The sequence below is a fragment of the Dermacentor variabilis genome, chromosome 11, assembly GCF_050947875.1.
Source record: "Dermacentor variabilis isolate Ectoservices chromosome 11, ASM5094787v1, whole genome shotgun sequence".
NCBI lineage: Eukaryota > Metazoa > Arthropoda > Arachnida > Ixodida > Ixodidae > Dermacentor > Dermacentor variabilis.
In genome coordinates, this window is record NC_134578.1 from 119,786,960 (window position 1) to 119,812,160 (window position 25,201).

The 25,201-nt window shown below is 42.9% G+C and overlaps 1 pseudogene; it reads left to right on the forward strand.

Annotated features, from left to right (window-relative positions):
• Positions 1-13,501: 13,501 nt before the first annotated feature.
• Positions 13,502-15,152, forward strand: LOC142563848 (uncharacterized; annotated as a pseudogene).
• The last annotated feature ends 10,049 nt before the right edge of the window (positions 15,153-25,201 follow it).

The following is a 25,201-nucleotide window of genomic DNA, read 5'->3' on the forward strand; positions in this document are numbered from 1 at the left end:
CAAGCTACCGTCCGATAGCTCTTAGAAATTGTCTTTGTAAGCTTTTTGAAAAAATGGTTAACCGCAGACTAGTACATTTCCTTGAACTCAACAATATCCTCGATCCCTTTCAGTGTGGCTTCAGAGAAGGGCGGTCCACAACCGATCACCTTGTGCGCATTGAGGGAAACATTCGCGACGCCTTTCTACATAAACAATATTTCCTATCCGTATTCCTCGATATGGAGAAGGCGTACGACACTACGTGGCGCTATGGAATCTTGAGAGACTTGTCGGGAATTGGCATCCGTGGCAATATGCTCGTGCTAATAGAAAGCTATTTGTCCGACCGTACATTCCGCGTGAAAGTCGGCAATGTATTGTCGCGACCTTTTATACAGGAAACTGGTGTACCTCAAGGAGGTGTACTCAGCTGCACTCTCTTCATCGTGAAAATGAACACCCTTCGTGCTTCATTACCGCCAGCCATTTTTTATTCTGTTTACGTAGACGACATACAGATAGGTTTCAAATCCTGCAACCTTACTGTATGTGAGAGGCAAGTTCAACAGGGCTTGAACAAAGTGTCCAAATGGGCAGAAGAAAACGGATTTAAAGTTAACCCCAACAAAAGTTCTTGTGTGCTTTTCACAAGAAAGAGAGGGCTTACTGCAGAACCCAGTATCGTAATGTATTGCCAGCAAATTCCTGTGAACAAAGAACACAAGTTCTTAGGCATCATACTTGATTCGAAATTAACCTTTATTCCACACATAAAGTACCTCAAGGTCAAATGCTTAAAAACAATGAACTTACTTAAAGTGCTATCCCACACAACATGGGGCAGCGACAGGAAATGTTTAATGAACCTTTACAAGAGCCTCATTCGATCACGGTTGGACTATGGTGCCGTGATCTATCATTCTGCAGCCCCGAGCGCGCTAAAGATGCTAGATCCGGTCCACCATCTAGGAATCCGACTGGCCACTGGAGCTTTCAGAACAAGTCCCATCGAAAGTTTATATGCAGAATCAAATGAGTGGTCACTACATCTGCAGAGAGCATACATCAGCCAAACATATTACCTGAAAGTCCACTCTAACCCTCAACATCCATGTTTCAATACCGTTAACGATATGACATATGCTACACTCTTTCATAATCGTCCCTCCGTAAGACAGCCTTTCTCGCTGCGTGTGAGGGAGCTTAGTGATCAAATGCATGTCCCACTCCTGGAGCTCCGCCTAATGCATCCAGCGAAGCTGCTACCTCCTTGGGAGTGGCAGCTCTTACAATGCGATATATCTTTTGTGCAAGTGACAAAGCATGCTCCTGAGATAGAAATCCAAATGCATTTCCGGGAACTCCAGTACAAATATTCCTGCACGGAGTTCTACACAGATGCATCGAAGTCACGCGACGTGGTGTCCTACGCAGCCGTCGGTCCATCCTTCTCGGAATCCGACGTACTACATCCGGAAACCAGTATCTTTACGGCTGAGGCCTACGCACTCTTGTCGGTTGTAAAGCATATAAAGAAATCAAACCTCCAGAAATCAATTATATATACGGACTCCCTTAGTGTTGTGAAGGCCTTGATGTCATTCTGTAACCACAAAAATCCGGTAATTAACGAACTCTACTCCGTACTGTGTAAAGCATATATATCCAACCAACATGTGATTGTATGCTGGGTGCCTGGGCATAGGGGCATTGAGGGAAACGTACTAGCGGACCAGATGGCCACATCCATTTCATTGAATGCAGTTAGTCCTACTGCTTCGGTCCCTGTCACAGACCTGAAGCCTTTCTTAAGAAGAAAACTGCGAAACCACTGGCAACGTATGTGGGACGCAGAAGTAAATAATAAACTGCACGTAATAAAGCCACAGTTAGTTTCTTGGCCCTCCGTAACAAAATCACGGCGAACAGATGTCCTATTCTGTCGCCTCAGAATAGGACACACGTTTGGCACGCATAACTTTCTGCTCACTGGAAATGAGCCTCCAACCTGCGGTAGATGCGGGGAGAGGCTGACCGTCCTCCACGTCCTCCTGGAGTGTCGGGCAGCCGAATCTGAGAGAAAGAAGCATTTTCCCCTAGCATACCGGCAGCAGATCCCCCTTCATCCCGCAATGTTGCTCGGCCCAGAACCGCTATTTGATACCAACGCAGTCCTAAGTTTCCTGAAAGATGTTGTCCTGCATGTTATTAGCCCCACATGTTCACAGCGGGTCCTCTCTTCGGAGGATACCGCTGTGATAGCTCTTTCGTATAGCACGTGCCTCTAGGCCCTTGTGTTTCAAGGGCTCCGGCGAGGCAACAGTGCTCCAGCCATTTTTACCATCTCATATATTTTCAATGCTATGTCATTCTTTTACGATGGATTTTAATGTTCACAGTATTCGTCATTAGTCATCGCCATAATTTTATATCACGTAGATTTTATGCACTTTACAGCAACTATTTTTAGGCCACTTTACAGCCAAGTCACATCTCCATAGTACATCGTCAACATCACCACTTGCCATGGCGCTCTTTGGCCAAACCTGGCCCTTGCGCCATTAAACACTACATATCATCATTTGTGCAACAATGTCGCACGAGAGACAGTTTATCAATGTGCTTTTTCAAATTTTTTTCTTTATTCCATTCCTCTGTCGTCATTGGTTCAGTCGTCACCGCTGTTCGAGGTGCCACTGAAAACCGGGTGCGTCGATTCATATAAAGAATCGGTTTGAAATACAGGGCAAACTTGGCCTCGGAGTACCATCAAGCGGTTGCGCGAAGAAAAAGAGAATGAAAGAAAAGAAAGTGAATTGGTGTAAGTCACTGGCGACGATTACCGTCTTATCAACTGTCGGACGATCCATGACGTAAGCTGCTCCTTTGTAGAAATGCCAGCGTGGGGGGGAGTGCCAACAGTTAATGGAAGAGCGCCCTCCTTTCCCCCTTTGTTTTTTCTCAGCGCCATCCGCGTATCGCTCCGAGGCTGTTTGCCACGCGTTCCTGTGTTCCCTTTCATATTGCTCATGATAGTACATTTACAAAACACTAAGGAACTTCTGTGTTGACAACCTTGAGCTTAAGCTTATTGCCACTCTTAGATACTTTATTTTTTTCCAATGCTTGCCTTTGAAATCTCATCTGTGAAGCCTGGACCACATATGCTGCTTTTCTATATACAGGTGCATGGTGTGGTGCAGGATTGTAAATATATAACTGCAGAATATTTACTTCATTGGTGTTGAATTCATTAACACTGTTTTTCTTCCACAAATTTCTCAACAGCTTAAAAGCAGCTGTGGGCTTGAGGACGAGGTGGAGTGCCTAAAAGAGGAGCTGGAGATTTCGCGAGCGAAAATCCAAGAGCTTGCAGACAAATTAGACGTAGCCTCGGCGAAAGCCAGCCGGCTTAAAGGAAAATATACTGATGCAAAACAATTGCTTGGTATGTAAAATAAACTACCTTTTGCATTACCTACTCTTAGAGTAAATTCAGGGCAACAACTGCTGCCACCAACGTTGACAACATAAATTGATTTCATATTCTACTTGTTGCCTCACAGTATCTATCCCACATTCCTAAGATGGACATTCAAATGCACTTCCTTGAACTTAGTTGAAGTACTGTTGCCCGGAAGAATGTTATACCGATGCATCAAAGTCGCAAGCCGGCGTCTCTCATGCAGCACTTCATCTGTCCTTTCCGAAGTCTGGCATTCTGCATGCGCAAACAAGTATCTTTACGACTGAAGCCTGTACACTATTATTCCTGTGAAACATATCAAACAATTAAAACTAGAAAAGGCAGTTATATTTACGCACTCTTTCAGCATTGTCAAGGCTTTAATTTCACTACAAAAACTTTAGTATCATTACAAAAGCATGGCAATCCTGTAAATATTGATCTTTATTCATCAACATCATTTATTGTCCCTTAAAGGCCCCTGCCGGGGTACTCACTCTTGTACGTTGTTTATGCATGCAGTCAACGTGTCATGCTGGGTACCCAGGCACAGAGGTGTCAAAGGTGATGTGCTCGCCGACGAAATCACCACATTTAGGGTGACAAAAGGTTTCAACTCTTCCCTAGCTGACCCCGCTATAGATTTGAAACCTTTTCGAAAAAAATTAAGAGACTATTGGCAACACTTGTGGGATGCTAATTTTCATCTAAGTTCATCTTGAAGGCACAGTTACACACTTCCCCATCAATAATAAAATCACGAGAAACCGATGTCCTGTTCTGTTGACAAAGAATAGGGCACAAATATGGTACTCGCAACTTCTTGCTGACTGGTGATCAACCTTCCACATGCAGATGTGTTGAAAGACTGATGGTCATCCATCTCCTTGTGGAGTGTCGGGAAGTAGAAATCGGGAGCAAAAAGCACTTTCCTTTAGCCTATCAACAGCGTATCCCTTCGCATTAATGGCACAAACCCATTATACGACACCAAATCTGTTTTAAAATTTTTTAAATGACACTTGCACTGCACATTCTCAGTCCAAAGGTTGCGTAGTACGGCCTCTTACTAGAGGCTGCTGCTGCGTTAGGTGCACCTAGTAAAGCACGCCTCCAGACCTTTGAATGCAAGGGAACTGATGAGGCAGTAGTGTTACGTTAACCTACACATTTTATTACATCATCCCTGCTTAACAAAACATTTATGGTCGTAGTTTATATCTCTGGTCATTGTCATTGTTTTAGTGCTTGCATATTTTATGCAACTTAAAGCGACTGATATTAGGCCTGTTTACAGCCATACTATATCCACCATTCAAAGTACAATTCTTAATTTCAGAAAGAATTCATTGAAAAACCATCACCATGTGTATGGTGCTTTTGGCCATATATCTGGTCCTCGCACCATAAATTCCCATATATCAATCAATATACCTTACATTCCTCGAGTGTTGTATCACTGAGAGGCCATACGGGTTCCTAAAACTCCTCTCTTCTTTTTCAGATCTTGAGAAAATGGCAAGGAATTTGAAAAAGGCAACACAAGAGCTGACAGAGGCTATGTCTGTGGCATCTTCAGCACCTGCGACCCTGCCTGCCTGCAAGGTTTGTGATTTTGACTGCTCTTTACCCTGTAGTAAATGCTGTATTAGCTCCTGCTTGGGCCAAGCAAGCATGGCTTGCAGTAGGAATAAGAGAATGCATCATAAATACATCACGTGAATAAAGCTCAACATTAGATATGTGCTACAGTGGCTTTGGAATAGAAAATGTATGTGGCAGAGCCGATTCTGAATATTTGCCCAAATGTGTGCTTACCCAAAGTGGCCTGTGTATGTTTCGTACGCTTTTTGATTTGGAATGCTCAGTGTGTCTGAACTAGGTGCCTTCACATTTGTTACGATGTAAGTGCTTACTTCTTGCTTTTACACGTGTGAGATGGGCAAATTTAATCACTTTGACCATGTGCACTTTGTTATTATATAGTTTACAAGCTGTTGCATGTAAAGATTTAGCGACAGTGGCTGTAGAAAGCACTCATGAGGGAGTCCATTTGTCGGAAGTGCCTCGGTTGCAGTGCTCTTAAGGTAAAACTACATAGTGCAATGTTGCCACTAATTCTGAAATCTTTTTCTATGGTTTCAAGTGATATAAATATAGTTGGTTATGGAAACCACCATTCTTCTGCTAACAAACACTTTTTTGATACGCGTCTTTGCTTGTGACAAATAATAGTGTAAGTTATTTTGCAAATATTGTTTAATATAACGAAATATAAAGTGAACGAGAAGAAAGGGGGTTAACCGAGCGGCCCGATTTTTGTTAATCATATCATAAGAAGCCAACAAGCAGACACCAAGGACAACGCTGGAAACTACTTGTACTTGCTAATTGAAGTAAAGAAATAGTAAATTAATGGAATTAAAGTGGATGAAAAAACAACTTGCCGCACGTGGGGAACGAACCCATGTCTTTGCATTATGCATGTGATGCTCTACCGGTTGAGCTACCACGGCGCCGTCTTCCCATCCACGTTCTGGGGTGTTTGTGTTACTACTAGAACTAACCCTGGGAGTGTTAGCCAGTGCCCAAATGAACCCTCATTAATTATTTAATGAGGGTCTCGAATCCGGCAACATTGATGCCTTCAGATAGCATGTGTGGGTTTATTGACGAGTTGCCTTCACCCAACAAGATCATGTACTCGTGATGCTTGTGGCAGAAAGGATGTACCACATCCGCTACCAAGGTTTACAAGTGGTGGCGCTGGCTAACACTCACAGGGTTAGTTCTAGTAGTAACACATAAATACCCCAGAAAGTGGATGGAAAGATGGTGGCGCAGTAGCTCAATTGGTATCGCATTGCACGCGTAATGCGAAGACGTGGGATCGTTCCCCACCTTCAGCCAGTATTTTTCATCTACTTTCCATTCCTATAATTTATAATTTCTTTATTTCAATTGGCAAGTACAAGTAATTTCCCCAACCCCGGAAACGGATTTCCGTCCCGTACGTAAGAGGTACCAGCGAAATGCTCTACCGAATGTTAAAAAAAGAAGGCCTCAAAGTGGCGCACAAACTGATAAACATTTTCAACACCCTCCTTCCTAAACCAAAAGATCGTCCACTATATAAAGATAAATCTCAAGGCGCCGTCTATGAAATAAGCTGTGCCGACTGTCCGGCGTCATACATCGGGGAAACCAAAAATCTAAAAGAAAGGATCAGACAACACGAGACCGACGTCGGAACATTCAACCGTAGGCGCAGCGCCGTCGCTGAACAATCTGAAGACGCCGACCACAAAATTGCTTTCCAAGAAACTCAAATCCTTCAAACAGAGACAAACTCGCGAAAAAGACTGCTATTGGAGTCATGGCACATTCAGAATACCACGTGAACAAAAATCGCGTGAAAGGCAATCTACCCTCGGTGTATATCTATGGCCTTGGTGAAATGACAAAAAGAAGAAAAGGATGCCCAGCCAGGTAGATTCCCGCTCGAGTTCACCAACACCAAACGTCCGCGATGCCCCGTAACTTCCCTCCCCTCCACCTCCCGTCAGCAGCACTCTTGCGGGTCAAGCTCCCTCAGCATTGGTCATCCCAGCTGCTCAGCCCCATGGCAGCCATCTCACCCCTTTGTTTTCACAGACGGGAGGTGGGGGGGGGGGGGTTGACTGTCTCCCCACATTCCGTACTCTCTCCTCCTTTTCGTTACAAATGACCTTTTAAAAGCTGCAAACTGCCACCCCCAGAGAACAACACCTGAATAAGGAGCCGAATGGACTCCGAAAATTCAGGCTAATAAAATTCAGTTATTTGGTTGGAGTCAGACTGAAAGTCCTAATCAGCTTCCCAACCAGACAGGCAATTATCTCGAAATGTTTAGCTTTACCTTCAAATGTGCAAATTTTTCCATATTATGTTTTATAATGTATTGCTTCATTGCATGCTTGTCCATGGTAAAGAAGTGTGCAATATTATGAACAACTCTGTATTTTATGCAGTTGGACGTAGGAGACGGGGTGCTGGTGGAGAAGCAACTTGTTGACAGGATCACCCTCAGCACAAAGCACCAGCCATCGAAATTTGCACGGGCGCTCCTTCGTGCAGTGTTTAGCCCGGAGGAGCTGGAAAATAGCTCCCTCCATGGCAAGGTTTGCCGGGCTAACAAAGACGCGGCACCAAAAAAGGCTTTAGACCAGAAGAGGGTTGAGGCGGTTGTGTGTAAGTTAATTGTACCACTACATTCTTTTAGATAAGTTCAAACTACAGCGTGTGGACAGTTCATACAATTAGGGATTGCAAATAAACTCGGTCAATAATAGATTTTTTATTTTTTATTTTTTTCTTTGCAGCCTACACATGCTCCCTCTTTAACGGCGGAGTAAAGGAGGTGAAGGGGAGCCTGTCTGCAATGCTGGCTCGTGGACAAGTGCACTAGGATCTCTTTAACTTCATCAAGTGATCAACAGGTGTAGCTAGAACAAGGAATGCCGGCAAAATTAATGTTTTGACTCGTGGACTTGTATTTGTGAGAAAGACAAGTGCACTTTCTTCTAGTCCACTGGTTGAAACGTTGGCTTTACTGCCATTTCTTGTTCTATGATTTTTAATCACTCCATTCTTCCTGTAAACCTTAGGTCGGCGGTATGGGTTCTGCTGAAATTATTTTATTGTTGTGATAATTTTATTCTTATTTATATGCTCAGCATTTCTGCTAGTCATTATTATTCCTTGTAACCTTAGCAGTTCTCCTAGTCATTTGTTCTGCTCAGTCTTGTTTCTCACCTAACATATTTGCTGTATTTACAAGAACCATATCATTTCTTTGCCATGCAAGTGCTGAATCAATATTTAGTGGTGGGTGAATATTCCAATATTTGACGTATTGTATTTGAAAGTAAGCTATTAGGTATTTTTGTAACATGCAGGCCCTTTCAATGTGTTTTAGGCACACGGGTCCTTCAACAGCTTCCCCCCCCCGCCCCCCACAACTAGTCATACAGCAGTCGTTCTTCCTTGCTTGTTTGCAACCAGTCTCTAACGATGTTGAGAGACTGTTCGGGCAGTTTTAATGACAATTAGTGATGTCCTTAACACAATTTTGTTCCTGCTGTTAGCTTTCTTGCACCAGTCAGTGCAGGCATGGTATCTTAATATACGAAAATAATTTTTCTGCTATAAATACATGTGCCTGTATCAGAAAAAAATTGATATTTGCTTATCTCTAGTATACACATTGCGGGCAATCTTTATAGTTCTCTAAGACATTGCATACGTCACGGTACCCTACTAATACTAATGCATATGTGTATAGAGGTCCTGCTATGTCAGAAACTGCTGTATTATATTACGCCAAAGACTGGAGGAAGGCAAAGAAATTCGCATTTCATTAACCATTTTGCTTCACATTTACCATGTGTGTTGGATGTGCATAATCTTTTTTCATGTTCTTTTTCTGTCTTGGTGTTGCAACTGATCTGGCAACTCGTGTTTTGTTGTACAAACGATGGCCTTTGTTTTTATTATATGTTGATGTTCATTTAATCTTCGTTTAGTTCATTTAGTCTTCTGTGCGATGTTTCGTTAGTGTGGCAGTGTACTGCCCTAAAGAAGCATTTGGTATATTTTTTGTTGTCTTTGTAACATGTATGATTATCGGGTGGGCTTTTATTATTCATTCTAGTCCGTATTTATTTTGAATTTATGCAGTTATGACTGCCCCTTCTGTGGCAACTGAAAATTCGAATAATTAACCCCATGGAAGATAAAATATGGTCTCTGATATGCTGTTTGATACTTCAATATTCGGATTTAGACGAGAGATACTTAATGCAAAGCCTATAGTACTCTATATGAACGTAAATTAATGCGACCACTAATATGGCGCGGAGGGGGGATCACCAACTGATGTGCCGCTGTAAACTGCAAACGACGCATAGGAGTGGATGGTCGCAGGGTGACTTAGTCATTGTTACTGTGAACTGCATGGCATTGCAAAATACAGTGGAACTATGAGTGCATTATCAATTTTCTTGTCATTCCCGATATCTTTGTCGCTGATGGTGGCAACAACGTCGTCATCCACGCAACCAAGATTACTGAATACAGGCAGCACTTAAGGATATGCCCGCGACAGTTTGATTGAGCTTGTTTGAACACTGCTCATATGCATAGCGATTTGTAGTGTCTGGTTGTTTATACCAGAGCAGTTCGAAGAGCCAGAAAAAAAAGCTACGTTATATTTGTCATGCTTCTACTTCTACCTGGTGCAGCAGTAGAAGCAGGTTCTCCTAATTATAGTGTGCTGCATTTGCCTGCTGCATTGGCTATAAAACGTTTTTGGACATTCCCTCTCACCACTGTATAGATTAGTCTAATAAACTAATCATTTTACAACAGTATTGTATGAATTCCTGTTTACAAGCAGCTGTCTTAAGCTGCGTCATACACCCAAAAACAGTGGTCATATTTCAACATCTAGGAGACATAAAGTATGGTAAGCTAAAAGGACACACGAGGGAAACATAAAAGCAGTGGCCAAATTCAAACATGGAGGAAACATGAAGTACGGTAACATAAAGGATGCATAAAGGAAGAACACATGGAGGAAACATAAAAGCAGTGGCCAAATTTCAACATGGAGGAAACATGAAGTACGGTAACATGAAGGATACATAAACGAAGGATACCTGGAGGAAACATAAAAGCAGTGGCCAAATTTCAACATGAAGGAAACATAAAGGATATTTCCTCATGTAAACTTCGGGAAACATACAGTAAACATAAGGGACATAACCATTTTCATGAGGGTAAATAAGTGTCTAGGATAGAGCATAATCTTAGTGCAATATCGGAAGCAACCACCTGACCAAAACCGAAAATCACGATAACAATTCGATTCCAAGGCTCAGTAAGAAGCTTTATTTACAGTACAGATACTTACGTCTTACCGTTTTTCTTGGGCGAGGATTTCCGTACACAGGTATATAAGAACAGTTGCTTGCATTCCGGTCTTTCTCACTGGCAACACAGCACCGCAACGAACATGGAGCATGCCATTCATGTGCGACGAGCACGGACGTCGTCGCTCGAACAGTTACTGCTGTTGCCATTGCTACGCAGTCCTTTCATACATTACACCGGACGTTGTCAGCATGTACTCACAAGGACATGCAAGTCGCATTTCACGTTCTGAAGAACACAAGCCACGGTCACGCAGCACGAAAACACAGTCAGAACCTTAGCCAACATCACGAGTCAGTGAGCAGCTCCGAGGTATACCTAAGCCTTTTTCCGCTCTTGAGAACGTTGCACTTGCATGCATCCTTGCCAGCAAAGTGAACACAGCTAACGCAGTTTAAGGTGAGATATAGTGAGCTTCATACATGATCGATGTATCGAGCAGCGCCATCGCACTTATACTTGACACTAGCGTAGACATGTCATATTTATTTCAAGCCTACTAGATTTGAAATGCTTGAGAACGATGCCGGCGTATCAGAAATATTGGATAGCGCCTGGCGCTAAGAAGTTTCGGGGTTGCCTTAGGTTTCCCGTACACGAGAATGCGCGCTTATGTTACTGCGCCAAGCGAACAGATATTGAGCAGATCTTCCATTTCCTGGCAATTCAATGACGCCGGTTCTCTTGGTATGATTAAAACCGATTCATGAAAAATAGTTCACAATAGCTCTCAACAGATGTATTTCCGCATATTGTAGGGACCGATGCACCGAAAGGCTACACGCCGTGTCCGCGATGACCTTGGATGAAGGGACATTGCATAAGCTTCACAAATTGCGAACTAAAACATCTCCAAATCGTTCCCCAGCACGCAACAGCACTACACTGTTAGCAAAAATGATCCGAGATGGGAGTAAATGACGTGTCCTCTATCGCATTCCCCGATGGGAGGTTAATATACTCCGGGTAAGCGGAGTAAAAGATTTACTCCGCTGCTGAACGGAGGTTGTGGATGTACATATGGGAGTATATGTTTACTTCCATCGCGGAGCTTTTGCGGGGGACTATGGGAGTATATCTTTACCTCCATCGCGGAGCTTTTGCAGCGAACTATGGGAGTATATGTTTACCTCCATCGCGGAGCTTTTGCGGGGAACTATGGGAGCATATGTTTACCTCCATCGCGAAGCTCTTGCGGGGCACTATGGGAGTATATGTTTACCTCAATCGCGGAGCTTTTGCAGGGAATTATGGGAGCATATGTTTACCTCCATCGCGTAGCTCTTGCGGGGCACTATGGGAGTATATGTTTACCTCCATCGCGGAACTTTTGCAGGGAATTATGGGAGCATATGTTTACGTCCATCGCGGAGTTTTTGCAGGGAACTATGGGAGCATACGTTTACCTCCATCGCGGAGCTCTTGCGGGGTACTATGGGAGCATATGTTTACCTCCATCGCGGAGCTCTTGCGGGGCACTATGGGAGTATATGTTTACCTCCATCGCGGAGCTCTTGTGGGGCACTATGGGAGCATATGTTTACCTCCATCGCGGAGCTCTTGTGGGGCACTATGGGAGTATAATTATGTTTACCTCCATCGCGGAGCTTTTGCAGGGAATTATGGGAGCATACGTTTACCTCCATCGCGGAGCTTCTGCAGGGACCTATGGGAGCATACGTTTACCTCCATCGAAGAGTTCTTGCAGGAAGCTATGGGAGTATATGTTTACCTTCATCAAGGAATTATGGGAGCATATGTTTACATCCATCAAGGAGCTTCTGCAGGGAACTATGGAAGTACTTTCTCACATTCACGAGGGAAGATTTGTAGTGTACCATATTTACACTGATCGGGGAGGTACTGCAGGAAGATATTGGAGTATTTGTTCACATGCATCAGCTAGTATGCTGATGTCAGAATTTCCAGTATTGATTTTCCACACTGGGAAATACACAATATATTGGTGTCCAAGCGGGAAGATGCACACAAAAGTAAGCAACGTAGTGCTTTGTAGAAAATAAATTTATTGCATGAGCACACAGGCAAGGAAAATTGCACGACATGGGCACAAGCTCTCAACTAGTTTTTTATTCCTGTCATGTTTTTTGCACAAACCACACAGAAATATAATGACATAGAAATACACAGAATAACACAGAAATATAATAAATAGAAAGCAACTCATCTAGCTGCAGGGTTAGCCAGGACCATATGAAATACATAAAAAGTATATCTAAACCTGCCACAAGTACCTAAACAACGTGCAATAGTCATTGCGAAAATAACATAGTTATAGCAGAGCATTCTGTGACACCTGAGTTCGCCCACCTAGTTTTGGTGGTACTGCAAAAGGTAAAGGAGAGAGTAAAGAGGACATCATTGCTCGTTGAAATTCACATGAACAAGAGTTAAAGCATCAAAAACTGGGGAGGATTCCAGCCCACTTATTGCACTTCAAAACTAAATGACTAGGAAAACGAAAGTTAACGGTTCCATTTTTACGGTAAGCTGGCAGAGTGGACTAAATAAAGCAGAGCTCAGCTTCCCTTTTTTCCCCATACCACTGAAAGGCAAACATGGTGGCTAAGAAAGCCATCAAGGACTGTACCACAATTTCATTTAAGAGTGGGTGAAAATGCGTGCCCTTAAGGTGGGAGGCCACCCTAAAAAGTCACTTTTTTTTCAGACATTTGATCTTTAGTTTTTTATTTTTAAAATACCCAAAACATTTAGCTAGACATTGCAAAAAGCAGTATGTCCCTGTCATGATTAGTTTGGGTGTTACAGCGAGTTTTCGAACCCTTACCCTCGTATTGCAGACGGAAACCAAATTGCATTGTAAATTCTCAGTATATTTTAATATCAGCTGCATGTATTATTAAATTGTATTCTTATGCTTCGTTATGCGTTTACTATTCTTTTAAAATATAAATGGCCACAAGGAGGTCCTGACACTCTAAGAACATTTGTTGTTTACCTTGGTCACGCGTCGCTTAGCTGCTGTTTAAATTGCAAATTGCAATGCTCGCAGGTGCGAAGGCATAAAAAGTAGACCTCTTAAACCACTTTTTGAGTAGCATGGCAAAGGTCAGATTGCAGAGAAGACGCAAATGTAAGTTTGCCGGGAGCCAACACACGACGAAGCATCCGTCTCCTGACCTAGTGGACGCGAGAGTTTCAGCAAGTGCCAAGAAGCTTGGGAACATCAAGAAAAGCTACGAAGCTCTACGGCTAGATTCTGCTCTCCAAGGGAACAGGATAGTTGACTTTAATATCCTTTCTTCAGTGCTAGCATGCCCTGAATGCAAGAATTCATCATTGAAGCTGGAAGGATGCTTTCATCAAGGGATTTGCTCTACCTGTGCGGTTGTGTGTGGCTTCAAGCATTCGTTCAACACATAGAAAAGAATGGTGGATGCTAATGAGGACAATGTTCGACTGGTGTATGCAATGCGACAGTTAGGAAAAAGGTATGCAGGAGCGACAATGTGCTCTAAGTGATGACATGCCTCCCTCTACGCGCCATTCCGCCTATGACAAAACATCATCTCAACTGACTGAAGCAGCTGAAAAAGTAGCATCAAAGTCGATGACTGATGCTGCAGCAGAAGTTTTTCATGTCATAAGGAGTGATGAGTGCAGTGTTTCAGGTGGCGAAACGTGGCAGAAGCGTGGCTGTATGTCAGTGATTTCTGTTGACACAGAAAAAGTTACTGATGTTGAGGCACTTTCTAGCACATGCATGGCTTGTAAAACGAAACGAAAGTTGAACCCAACAAGTGCTTCATGCAAGGGCTGGAAGGCAAGTTACACTTCCTGACAAGCAAACCATAAAGGAAGTGCAGGTAGTATGGAGACGGTTGGTTTGTACAGACTATTTGCGAGATCACAAGCAACATGAAGCTTGAAGTACCTGGAGTACTTTGGTGAGGTGATTCAAAGAGCTATGCCACTGTAAAGGACATGTATGGAGAACACAGCGAGCAGAAGCTTGAATGCATTGGGCATGTCCAGAAGCGTGTCGGCTGCTTCCTGAGGAAACTAAAAAAAAACAGTGCGGGGACTTGGTGGTAAAGGAAAGTTGACTGATGACCCGCCTGCAAAACTACTATGGGATCGCAATAAGAGCTAACGTGGGAAACCTTTCAGACATGAAACAAGCCACCGTGGCCAGCCTCTTCCACTGCAGCTCTACAGATGCGCAACCAAGACATGGCCTATGTCCAGTAGGAACGAACAGCTGGTGGGGGTTCAAAAAGGTAGAATCACTCAGCCAAGGGAAGTACGTCCACAAATGAGGACTTCTGAATAATGTGCCAAGCAGAGTAACAGCTATGTACAGTGATCTGGGCTCAGATGAATTTTTATCAAAAATGTCTGCATGGCAAGACACAAAATGCAAGTGAATGCTTCAACGGACTTATATGGTAGCGGGCTCCCAAGGAGGTGTATGTCAGCTTGCCTACAATACTGTTTGCCTTGCGTGACGCTGTTGCACACTTTAATAATGGCAGTTTAAGCACCCTGGACATACTGAGGCAGGCTGGCGTTGAACCAGGGTACTACACAGGAGCTCGCAATGGCAGAGACCACCAGCGCATGCAGAAGGCTCTATGCAAATGAACTGACGAGACAAAACAGGCTAGGAAGAAAAGACGAGCGGCCGCACGAACAAAAGAAGTCTACTGCATCTCACGAGGTCCCCAGCTATGAGCCTGGAGCATTTTAGGCCTTTATGTGTTGTTTCTCACATGTTTCACATTGTTTGAAATCTGTTTTTCTCAAAACAAGATTTTAGTTCACCTCATGTTACACAAACGGTGATAACTCTTTCTTAAATGAATATTTTTAAATTGAATTTTGCATGCTCATTCATCACACAGATGTGAAATGAACCATGATGAAAAACACTGATGCAACAGTTATGACTTTAGAGCCCATTTTGCAAATATATGTCACCAAAACTGATCATTTTTGAACTTTGTTTAGTTTTTGGAGGATTTCTTTTTAGTGTTTATCACGTTTATCCTGGTTAATTCATTCAATAGGACATACATTTAGCTACACAAATGCCAAAGCTTCCCGCAATTCTTCATTTCAGTTGTTACTTATTGCTCGCGAGACTCCCAATTTTAGCACTTTTCGTTACTATAACTACCTCCCTGAAAAAAATTTGGACAAAACATTGTTATAATCCTGGCTGCTGAATTAAAAGTTTTTTGAGTGTGGCCTCCTATCAATTATTTGCACAGACCAACTCTAGGCTGTAGTGTACACTTTACAGCCTGTGGATCAAACCCTTAGCTCCAAGCATACATCACACTTGAATTTCCTAAGAACAATGAAAGGAAAAGTAATGTCGGCAGAAAAGCAACAAAAGTGCCAAAATAATCACATGTAAGCTTGTGACAGCCATCACCCAAGCTGCCTTCCTGATATTCCACCTGTACAAGGCTGCTAGTGCAAAATGGGTTACAGAGCCTTAAAACCACCATCTGGCCAACTTCTGACGATTAAATAAGACAAAAAACAAGCAGTGCTGAAGACTGCATTATGAAAGACAATGCGGACTAGTTGAGATGACAAGCAACCTTCGTTCCATAACATCTCGAGAAGAACAAGTTAAAAGATTTTTCAGGGAAGTATGGCAATCTGACAGTAATGCTGTCATAAGGGATTTCTCACATCCTTTAGTAGAACTAGGGATCTGGCTGCTGGTTCACAGCCTTGCTTGCACACAGCAACTCCTGCTGCACTCAAGTTGCTTGTGGTAGCTCGCATGCAGGCTACTAACATATTGGCGTACGCTCTTACCGTAGCAGCCATACAAGCTCCTTGTTGACTTTTAATACAAAGCCTGCATAATGAAATGTCAGAAACAAAATTGATGAATGACTTCCTAAAAAAACTGTGAATAAGCTATCTATTAAAACAATGTAATTGTGTAACTGCCCTTAACATGACCGCTGTAAGACAATGAAAGCCGCAATGGCACCGCAGATATTGCACATAAATAAATAAAAGAGAGACTTAATATAAACTGCAACCATTGTGAAACTCCCCCAAATAGTGTTGCTGTAAGACAACTAAGCTTCATGGAACTGCAGATATTGCACATAAATAAATAAATAAATAAATAAATAACAGGTACATGCAAACTATTAAACAAGGGTTGACTAGTAGCAGAGAAAGGAGGCATGTTAAACATCACATTAAAATGGCATCTGGCATTGGTGTGGACATAAGACTGAGAATATTGCTACACTTGTGGTTTACGAGAATCAAGTGAAGCATGCAGAAAAGTATTAGCCAATTTCATGGCCTCCAAGACCTACAATGCGATAAACTAGGGTGCCTCAAAGTGTCCACTCCTGGCCGTTTGTGTAAGTGAAATCAACAGAGTATGCCTTCATTCAAGCCAGTGTATCTATCCCTTTTTCGGCTTGCGCTGCGCTATTTTCACATGTTCAATGCAAACCACCTTGGCAAGCAATAATACTAACAGATGAAGTAAAACAAAAAGCACAAACACAGTGCTGACTAGGAACTCTATGTATCCACTGCCATGCTTTCCCTTTTACACACTGTCATGAGTCACCAGCAAAGCATGTGCGATAATGTGAAGACAACGCCGGTCAATGAAACGGAGAATGAATGTGCGAGGCGAGCACCATGTGAAACATAAGGGAAAAAAAATCACGAAGGGGAGTTCAGAACAACAGAAAGCTGAGCTAGTTGGTAAGGATTCATTATGCAAAAAGGTGAGGCGTGCAGACAGGACACAAGAGAAGTGGACAACACGAACGTGGACTATCAGTGCTCCCTTCAGTTGATAGCCGGCATTTGTGTTGTCCACTCCTCTTCTCTTGTGTCCTGTTTGCACGCCTCAACTTTTTGCATAATCAAAAGGCGAGAAAGGCTGACAAGCGCGCACTGCTGATGTGGATGAGTAGCAAGGTATGAAAAAATAACGGTGAATAAATTAAAGCTCTACAAATTCTGTGCCACAGAAGCCTTGTGTGCCCTGAAGAAGTTTATGAGCTCTAATGATTTCACACGTGGCTTCGTGTGGCACAGATACAAAAAACCATGCTCAAAAAAGGTAAGTAGGCGGTGTGCCTTCTTTGGATATTCCACGTTAAATACCCAAAAAGAGGCACAAAGGCATGCCAAGCCGCCGAGAAGTGAAGTGGCCTGTAGGATTCGCTCCCTGTCTATGTACAGGGACAGCTGGCCATTCTGTTCTTTGAGCAGACATGGAGTCACTGGCACCTCCGTCTGTAAAAGAAAGAGTAAACATACTAACCAAGATTACATTTTGCTAGAGGTATAATAAATCTCATTTTCTAAAATACCCAATCAATGAACAGAAGATTTCTGAGCTAGGACATTGCCCTGCTGAATGCCAGAACAGGGCCACATCGTTGAAACTGTAAAATCTTGTGATCTTCAACTAATGTTCAGGCCATGACTGAGTACAGTAATGAAAAATATACAATTGTTTGGTCACAGCCTTCAACACTGAAAAGTTTATGTACAGTAGAACCTTGTTGATACAATTCAGATGTGTACCATTTTTCGGTGCCAATCTTCAGAACGATAACATGAGAAATGGACCAATACAGTTATGTGTTTTTTACCTGCTAATACGTCCCCAAAAACACATTCCTTGGGTACCAATGTTCAGTACGTTGCCAAACTTCAATCACATTAAACATTTCCCAGACGCTAGATCCCATGTGGATGAGAAAAGGCTCGAGGCACATACAACCGAGCAGTAGCCACCTACTGTAGCAGCTTCCCCGCAGTACACGCTTGCCCTTGTCATATGAAAACACAGGCACACTCAGTTTTCTTTTCTGGTACCGACAAATTTCCTCAGGAGCCGTTGCCATTTTCTTCCTTCATGGTCATTCCATGTTGTATTCCACCGCAATTAGCACATTTACTTATCGGACAGCGCATGAGGCATGATGTCATTGGAAACGTACTGCACACCCTTAATACCCTGTAAATCCAATGTAGCACTGTTCTCTGTGCCAACTGAACATCCTGTCTCACTCTGGCAGACTCATGCTCAAGCATCGCACACCAGCTCAATTTCGTTTAGGTTTCCGTCACCATCTTAAAACACTAGGCAATGAAACAAAAAGCGCATCTCAGTCCACTTGGGCCCTACTAGCTTGACGTGTGTACGCGTTTCATGCCACAATAATTCTTGCCGATTGGCCATGTCGAAACTTTAAGCCAAATACCCTGCCTGAAGTGAAGCTGCTGATCCAGGTCAAATCTAAGGAGTGCAAATGTAAACTTGCCAAATCTGCAAAGAAGACAATGCATCTTGGGCTGCTCAGGCTCCATTAGCTTAGTGCAAGTGTCAGCATTTCAAGCCACAAAGATTCACGCAACGTTTCACATTGTTGATGTAAACTACAGATGAGTCTGACAAATTTTTTAGTGAGTAGGGGCCATACATTTCACCAGTTAGTACATTTTGTCCTTCATTTCTTTTCAAACCTTATAGACAAGGTTCTACTGTATATGCGGGGAAACTCATTAATGCAAGTGACACTGACATGTTTGCATGCACTTAATTCTAAAGCACTCACCGCTGACAAAATTACAGTTAAAGATTCTTTGCAGCGAGATGCCAGGAACTCCAATGTCGCGAGTATGGAGTTTTCTGCAAAGAGTAAAAAAGTGGACTTCAGTTCTTGAACTTCTAGATATTGTTGAGGGGGCCCTGAAACACTTTTCTAAAAAATCGTAGAATAGCCTTACAACACACAGCCTACACAGCACACCACCACCATCTCAGAGGCCATGCACAGCAGACGCAGCTACGAGCATTGCAAAGAACAAATTATTTTTGTCTTTTCGAAATTTCGGACATAGATTTCATTTATTTAACTCAAACAATTATGTATTACTGATAATGTTCTCACAAAGGTGGGCCAACTGCTTTCTATGACAACATTGGTGCATGCGAGTGCAACTTTTTGACGCAAGCTTGTAGATTTCCTACTGCATGCTGTGCAATATTTGGCTCACATGTTCACAGGAGCCTCATTAACAGATCGTCACAATTTTTTTTACTATGTTCATAAAGTGTTCCAAGGGGGGTATTCTGTAAGAGTTCACCTAATGGACTGTCCATTTCTGCCGCTGCTGATTGGATGCAGTTGTACGAGCGAGGAGGAGACGAGCGACCCTAGCCAATCAGCAGCGGCCGAAATGGAGTCCACTAAGTGAACTCTTACAGAATATCCCCCCAGGACCGACTAAACTATTTTTTAACAAAAGCTTTTTTTACAAGCAACTCTTAACTGCACATAATCGTGTCTAATGTCAAGAAACAAAATAAAAAATCTGCATGGTTCATAAGCCATGCTGTTTCATAATCAGAAACACAAAAGGGGAAAGGCAGAATGACAATGCAACATGCATTGTTTTTCATGCCTGTTGTTCAACATGCAATGTTCACATTTTGTTCACATGTAAGACATCTGGCGTACACATGCAAAACACATTGAATGCATCAGCTGCAACTATTACAATTTATTGGTGCATTTATTTCAATTTTTTAAAATATCTGAAGCAACAGACAATGAAGGCAGGGAGGGCATAAGAAAAATGAATAGTTATCTTAATTTATATGTACATATAAAGTGAAGGAAAATGAAACCTCATAAAAGCACCTCATGGCTTTAAGTCATGTCATGAAGTGGTATATGAGGGGTTATGGGCTAGCCAGTGGCGTAGTCAGCATTTTTTTTGGTGGGCCACACATTTGACTGGAGAAACGGCAGCAGAGTTGGGCAAGCCAATACTAAAAAAAAGTTTCAGGAAAGGTGTGTGTCTGGTGTGCTACTCTCTGCTACGCCACTAGCACCAGCTGCCTACTCTTACGCTCACATACTGACATGACCGATGCTGGCTAATTTCAGGGCTAATCTTGTGCACAAACCACCAAGAAACTGGCCAAAGGGATAACACCACTGTAGCTTAATCAGTAGCGCAATGTATGCGCAGTGCAGAGATGTGAATTTTATTCTCACCTGTGACACGTCTTTTTGTTCACATTTATTTCTCTTCACAAATTGTTACATTTCAATGAAACAATTAACTTCCCCTACACTTTTTCACGCTTTGTGCCTGTCTTATACAATTGTGACCAACAAAAATTGAGCCCCTCATTTCCCCCGTTCTCACTTGACTAAATGGTATCGACATTTTGTCTATAGCATTTTAACGCCATGTTAGCGTGCAAAAGTGCCTAATGCCTTAATGCTTTTACCAGGGTACGCATGCATAATAAATTGAACTTGGGTGTTTACCTGCTGCAACATGTGAGAATTCGGCAACTTCGCTGTCATCAGCATGCTTCAGGACAATGTCGCATAGCTGCTCGCATCCTTGGGCGAAGCACTCTCCAGCATTATTTTTGAACACAATGCCGAATTCCAAAAGTAACTGAAAGTAAAAAGCAAGAGGATTACCATAAGTTGTCAGAAAACCACACAATGGAAACATACTGAAGCCTCCGATGCCAAAAATGGGTACAGCATCAATGCCTCTGATATCGTGAGGCTGCGAAGGCGTTCATGTCGCTCCTGGGCAGTGGCCAGAAGGCGTGGCCTCACGTCATCGTTCACAGCAATCGCTGCATTTTGTTGCAGCCATTCGTTATGCCGCTGCAGCGATTCGGCCGTCTCACCATAAACAACCAGATGGCTGCAGTCCTGCAATGTATACAAGAAAGGAGTGCAGAACGGAAGCTTTAAACATGGAACAATTCCAGCCTAATGACAGACATATCATTTCTGTAGCTCTCAATATAATGTTTAGCATGCAGTGCTTTGTGCAGCAATTTATCAAGTTAGTGTTCACATGAAGCTCTCATCAGGTTATGCTCACTTTGCTCTGAATTCGCACTGCTACTGACTGTCAAATACTATAGAGCCAAATCTCGTTATAGTGAATCCCACATTAATTAATTTCTCAAATTTACGAATAGTTTAAAGATCCCCGCCAGATTGCCTATATTTTCAGAGTAAAAAAATCTTGGAACTACAAATTTCAATACAGCGCATATTTCAGAATAACGCACATGGTTTCTGTTCCCCGTTATAACCGAGGAACATCAGTATTACGAATTCGGCTAAAAGTAACAACACCACAACCCTCGCATGAAACAGAAACTGCAAATGCAGTAGCTATCATCAGCACGATGTCGAGTGTCAAATGCTTCACCACAACCTTCACCAAGAACTTCACGACAAAGATTTGGCAATGTTCACACAAGATACAATGATGAATGCAGCTAGCGATGGCAGTTTTCGCTGCAGGACAAATTGGACGTATTGCAGGAAATCGATGCAGGGAAAAAGCAAATCGATGTGTGCAGACAGCGTGGCATTGCCCCATAGTCCATCGCGACCATTTTGAAAAACCGAGACAAGACTGTCAAGCTTCACCGGGAATCGCAGCTCACTCCTACAAGGAAACGACCGCGACTGGGTAACTTTCAAAATGTGGACCAAGCTGCTCTCATGTGGTTCAAAGACACCAGACTGCAAAACGTTCCCATGTCTGGCCCAATGCTCCAAGAAAAAGCCAGCTAATTTGCTAATGCACCTGAAATAACTGGTTTCGACGCCAGTGCGGGTTGGCTTTTTCGTTTCCCCAAAAGGAACAAAATAACTTTGCAGGTAGTCTCGGGCGATGAAATGGCTGCTGTTAGAGAAGGTGCTGATTCCTGGCACAATGATAGTTTTCTAGAGGTTGTTGAAACGCAATCTGAACATATTTTCAACGCGAATGAGACCGCATGTTTTTACCAACTACTGCCAGACCAGACAATGCACTTCAAAGGGCAGCAGTGCAAAGCAGGCAAGAAGTAACATCTTCACATTACAGTCCTGCTCTGCAGTAATGCAACAGGCACGAAGAAAATTGAACTGATCATCGGCAAGTACGCGAAGCCTCGCTGCATGAGACATGTCGTTACCGTACGACTACTTCGGCAGCACACAAGCCTGGATGACCACAGAACTCTTTTCCGAGTGGCTCTTCAAAGTTGACGACCAGATGAGGACGGATGACCGAAGTATTCCCTTGGTAGTCGACAAATAGTGAGCTCACATTGTGAATGTTCACTTGATGCACGATCGCTTCGAGTTTCTGCAGCCAAACAACACGTTCTTGCTGTCCAGGGCATTATAAAGCGCGTGAAAGCAGAATTTCGTAAGCGCCTTGTGGAGCAGTTGATTAACAACCTCCGATTAAAGCAGCCGACTGCAATCATTCTTCAGGCAGCGGATATGCTCATAGAAGCTTGATGGAACTTGAAGGCATTCACCATTGGCAACTGCTGGCGAAAAGCAGCGCCTGTGCAGCTTGAAGATGACCTGAAGATGACCAACAACATCAACACAGGAGACCTGTAGGCCAAGGTTGCGGAACTGCTGCCCACCGACTCTTCCTTCGACTATATGGAGAGCGACAGCGCAGCACTAACGGCGGTGGACCTGACAACCAAAGAGATTGTTAACTGCGTTTGCGGTGTCTCCAGTGACGATGAAGACCCGAAGGAAGACTGTGGGTCACCGAACACAGAAGATCCTGTCGAACATTGATGTTTTAGTGCACGGAAACAAAGTCCGCACTTTCATCACTTGGTGCAATGACATACACAATTAGGTACTGCAAAAAGTGGAAGATGTAGACGCATTCCTAATTCGTCGTGCCTGCTGCACGCTCCAGAAGAAAATCACCGATTTCTTCAAGTAAAGCAGCTTGGAAGTGAGTGAAAATTTTTTTTAAGAGCATGCTTGTCTGCACAAGCATCTACTGCCAAGGTACATGATTTTTATTCCTAGTTTTGTCCACTGGCTTATAACCGCAAGTTTTTCGTTACAATATTTCAAAATAACAAACAATTTTCGTTGGTCCCGTGTGATTTGTTATATCGAGATTAGACTCTACTGTTTGTAGAAAGATGGGCCCCACCAGGCACTTTGCCTTCTGCCCTCCTAATGAAGTGTACATGTATTTATACACTAAATAAACTCCACGTCTGCAAATGCCAGGAAGCAGTGCAATGTACTGGGGTGCAGGAATATTACAAAATTTATAATAACAAATCAAATACAGTGGACACCCATTAAACGAAACTCAGTTAAATGAAAATTACTGATAAACAGAAGTACATAGGTAGGTTGATTGCCTATGTCCGGCGCAGTAAAATCCTTTGGTTAATTGAAAGATTACTGATTTGTGACTTTTTGTTAAATGGCACAAAACTAAACACTAGGAATGAAATAAATCTTCATAGCCAACTCCATGGCCAGGACAAGCCAATCCAGTAGTGATCCACGGGCTTCAGCGAGCTTGCTAACTATTCATGCAGTGGTTTGTGCTGTTCTGTTTCAGACCAACAGGCATTGGGTGTTTAACGCTAATGGAGAGCGTGAAACCATACAGAATGGTTTTGATAAGCACTGCTTAGATTGAGATGAACAAGCAATGCGCTGTGCTATACCAGAACAATACGTCAACAGAAGAATAACTGTTTTTATAATAATAGAGAAAGCTAGGTGGGGCCTGAAGAGGTTAACCTAGTGACAGGCCAGGCGTGCAAGGAAAAGAAAATATGTCAAAACAAGTTTTATGATAAGCAGCCTTGCCTTATTATAGTGTAAGTACAAGCACAATGAACTGCCATTAACAATGAGTATTAGTTGTAATACTGTACTAATGGTTCTCTGAAAAGGACATCTTTGGGCATGCAGTGTCAAACAAAAACAAAAACTCACAAACAGGCGGCACAACTTCTTATTTGAAGTCTGTGAGGGAGGCTGCCGTGGCCTTTTGTGAAGGCTCTGCTCCCGCTTTGTACCATCTCTGGCGGGCAGTTTTCCACTTTCTTTCTCATATTTTTAAATTTGTTACGCAGACCGAGAACCCATGACTCCTGCAAATTACTTGAATTAGCAACACATAGAAAGTAAACACTGCATAATGAAAACATGAGTGAGCTATGGGACCAAGAATACACTTACAAGGTGAAATAAAAACGTTTCAAGACTGGCTCTATTTTGAAGGAAGTAATTTCTGCATGTGCATTCAAACACTGTAACCTTAAAAAAAGTTCCCTTGCGGGGCAATAGGGTGCTCCCAATGTTCCTGCCACTTTGCAAGTAAGTGCTGGAAGCGTTTCCCAGAAAGAGTCGAGCACCCTCATCCTACCGAGATTATTTGCAAATTGCAAACTCAATAACAAGATTTATTGCAACTTGTGCAATGAGTTGAGTGCAAATCCTGATGAATGACTTTCCTTTCACATCAATGATCATCAGTTGGGAGAAAACTTAGGCGTGCAGGTGCACCCCTCAGACATGGCAATAGTCATTAGAAGAAAAGGCCAATATCTCCACAATCGAAAAAAGGCTAAAAAAAGTCTGCAACTTGACAGACTGCGTGCCCAATAGGTTTTTGCTTGCATTTAAAGTATTTTTCATCAGGAATTCCTCCTGAATGGACAGATATAAACAGCACATTTCACTGCTTAGTTTCATAACATCTGAGGGGGGGGGGGGGTTCAATGAAAATGGCCAGGTCTGGGGCGCACAAGGAGCTGGATGCTGCAGAACAACAATGCACACTGTCGCAGAGAACTATGCACAAGCGAGTTTATTGCCGGAAGCATTGTTTCTCTTCCATATTTACCCTACTAATTCAGATTTGGCTCACCCTTATTTCACTTTTCTCAAAATG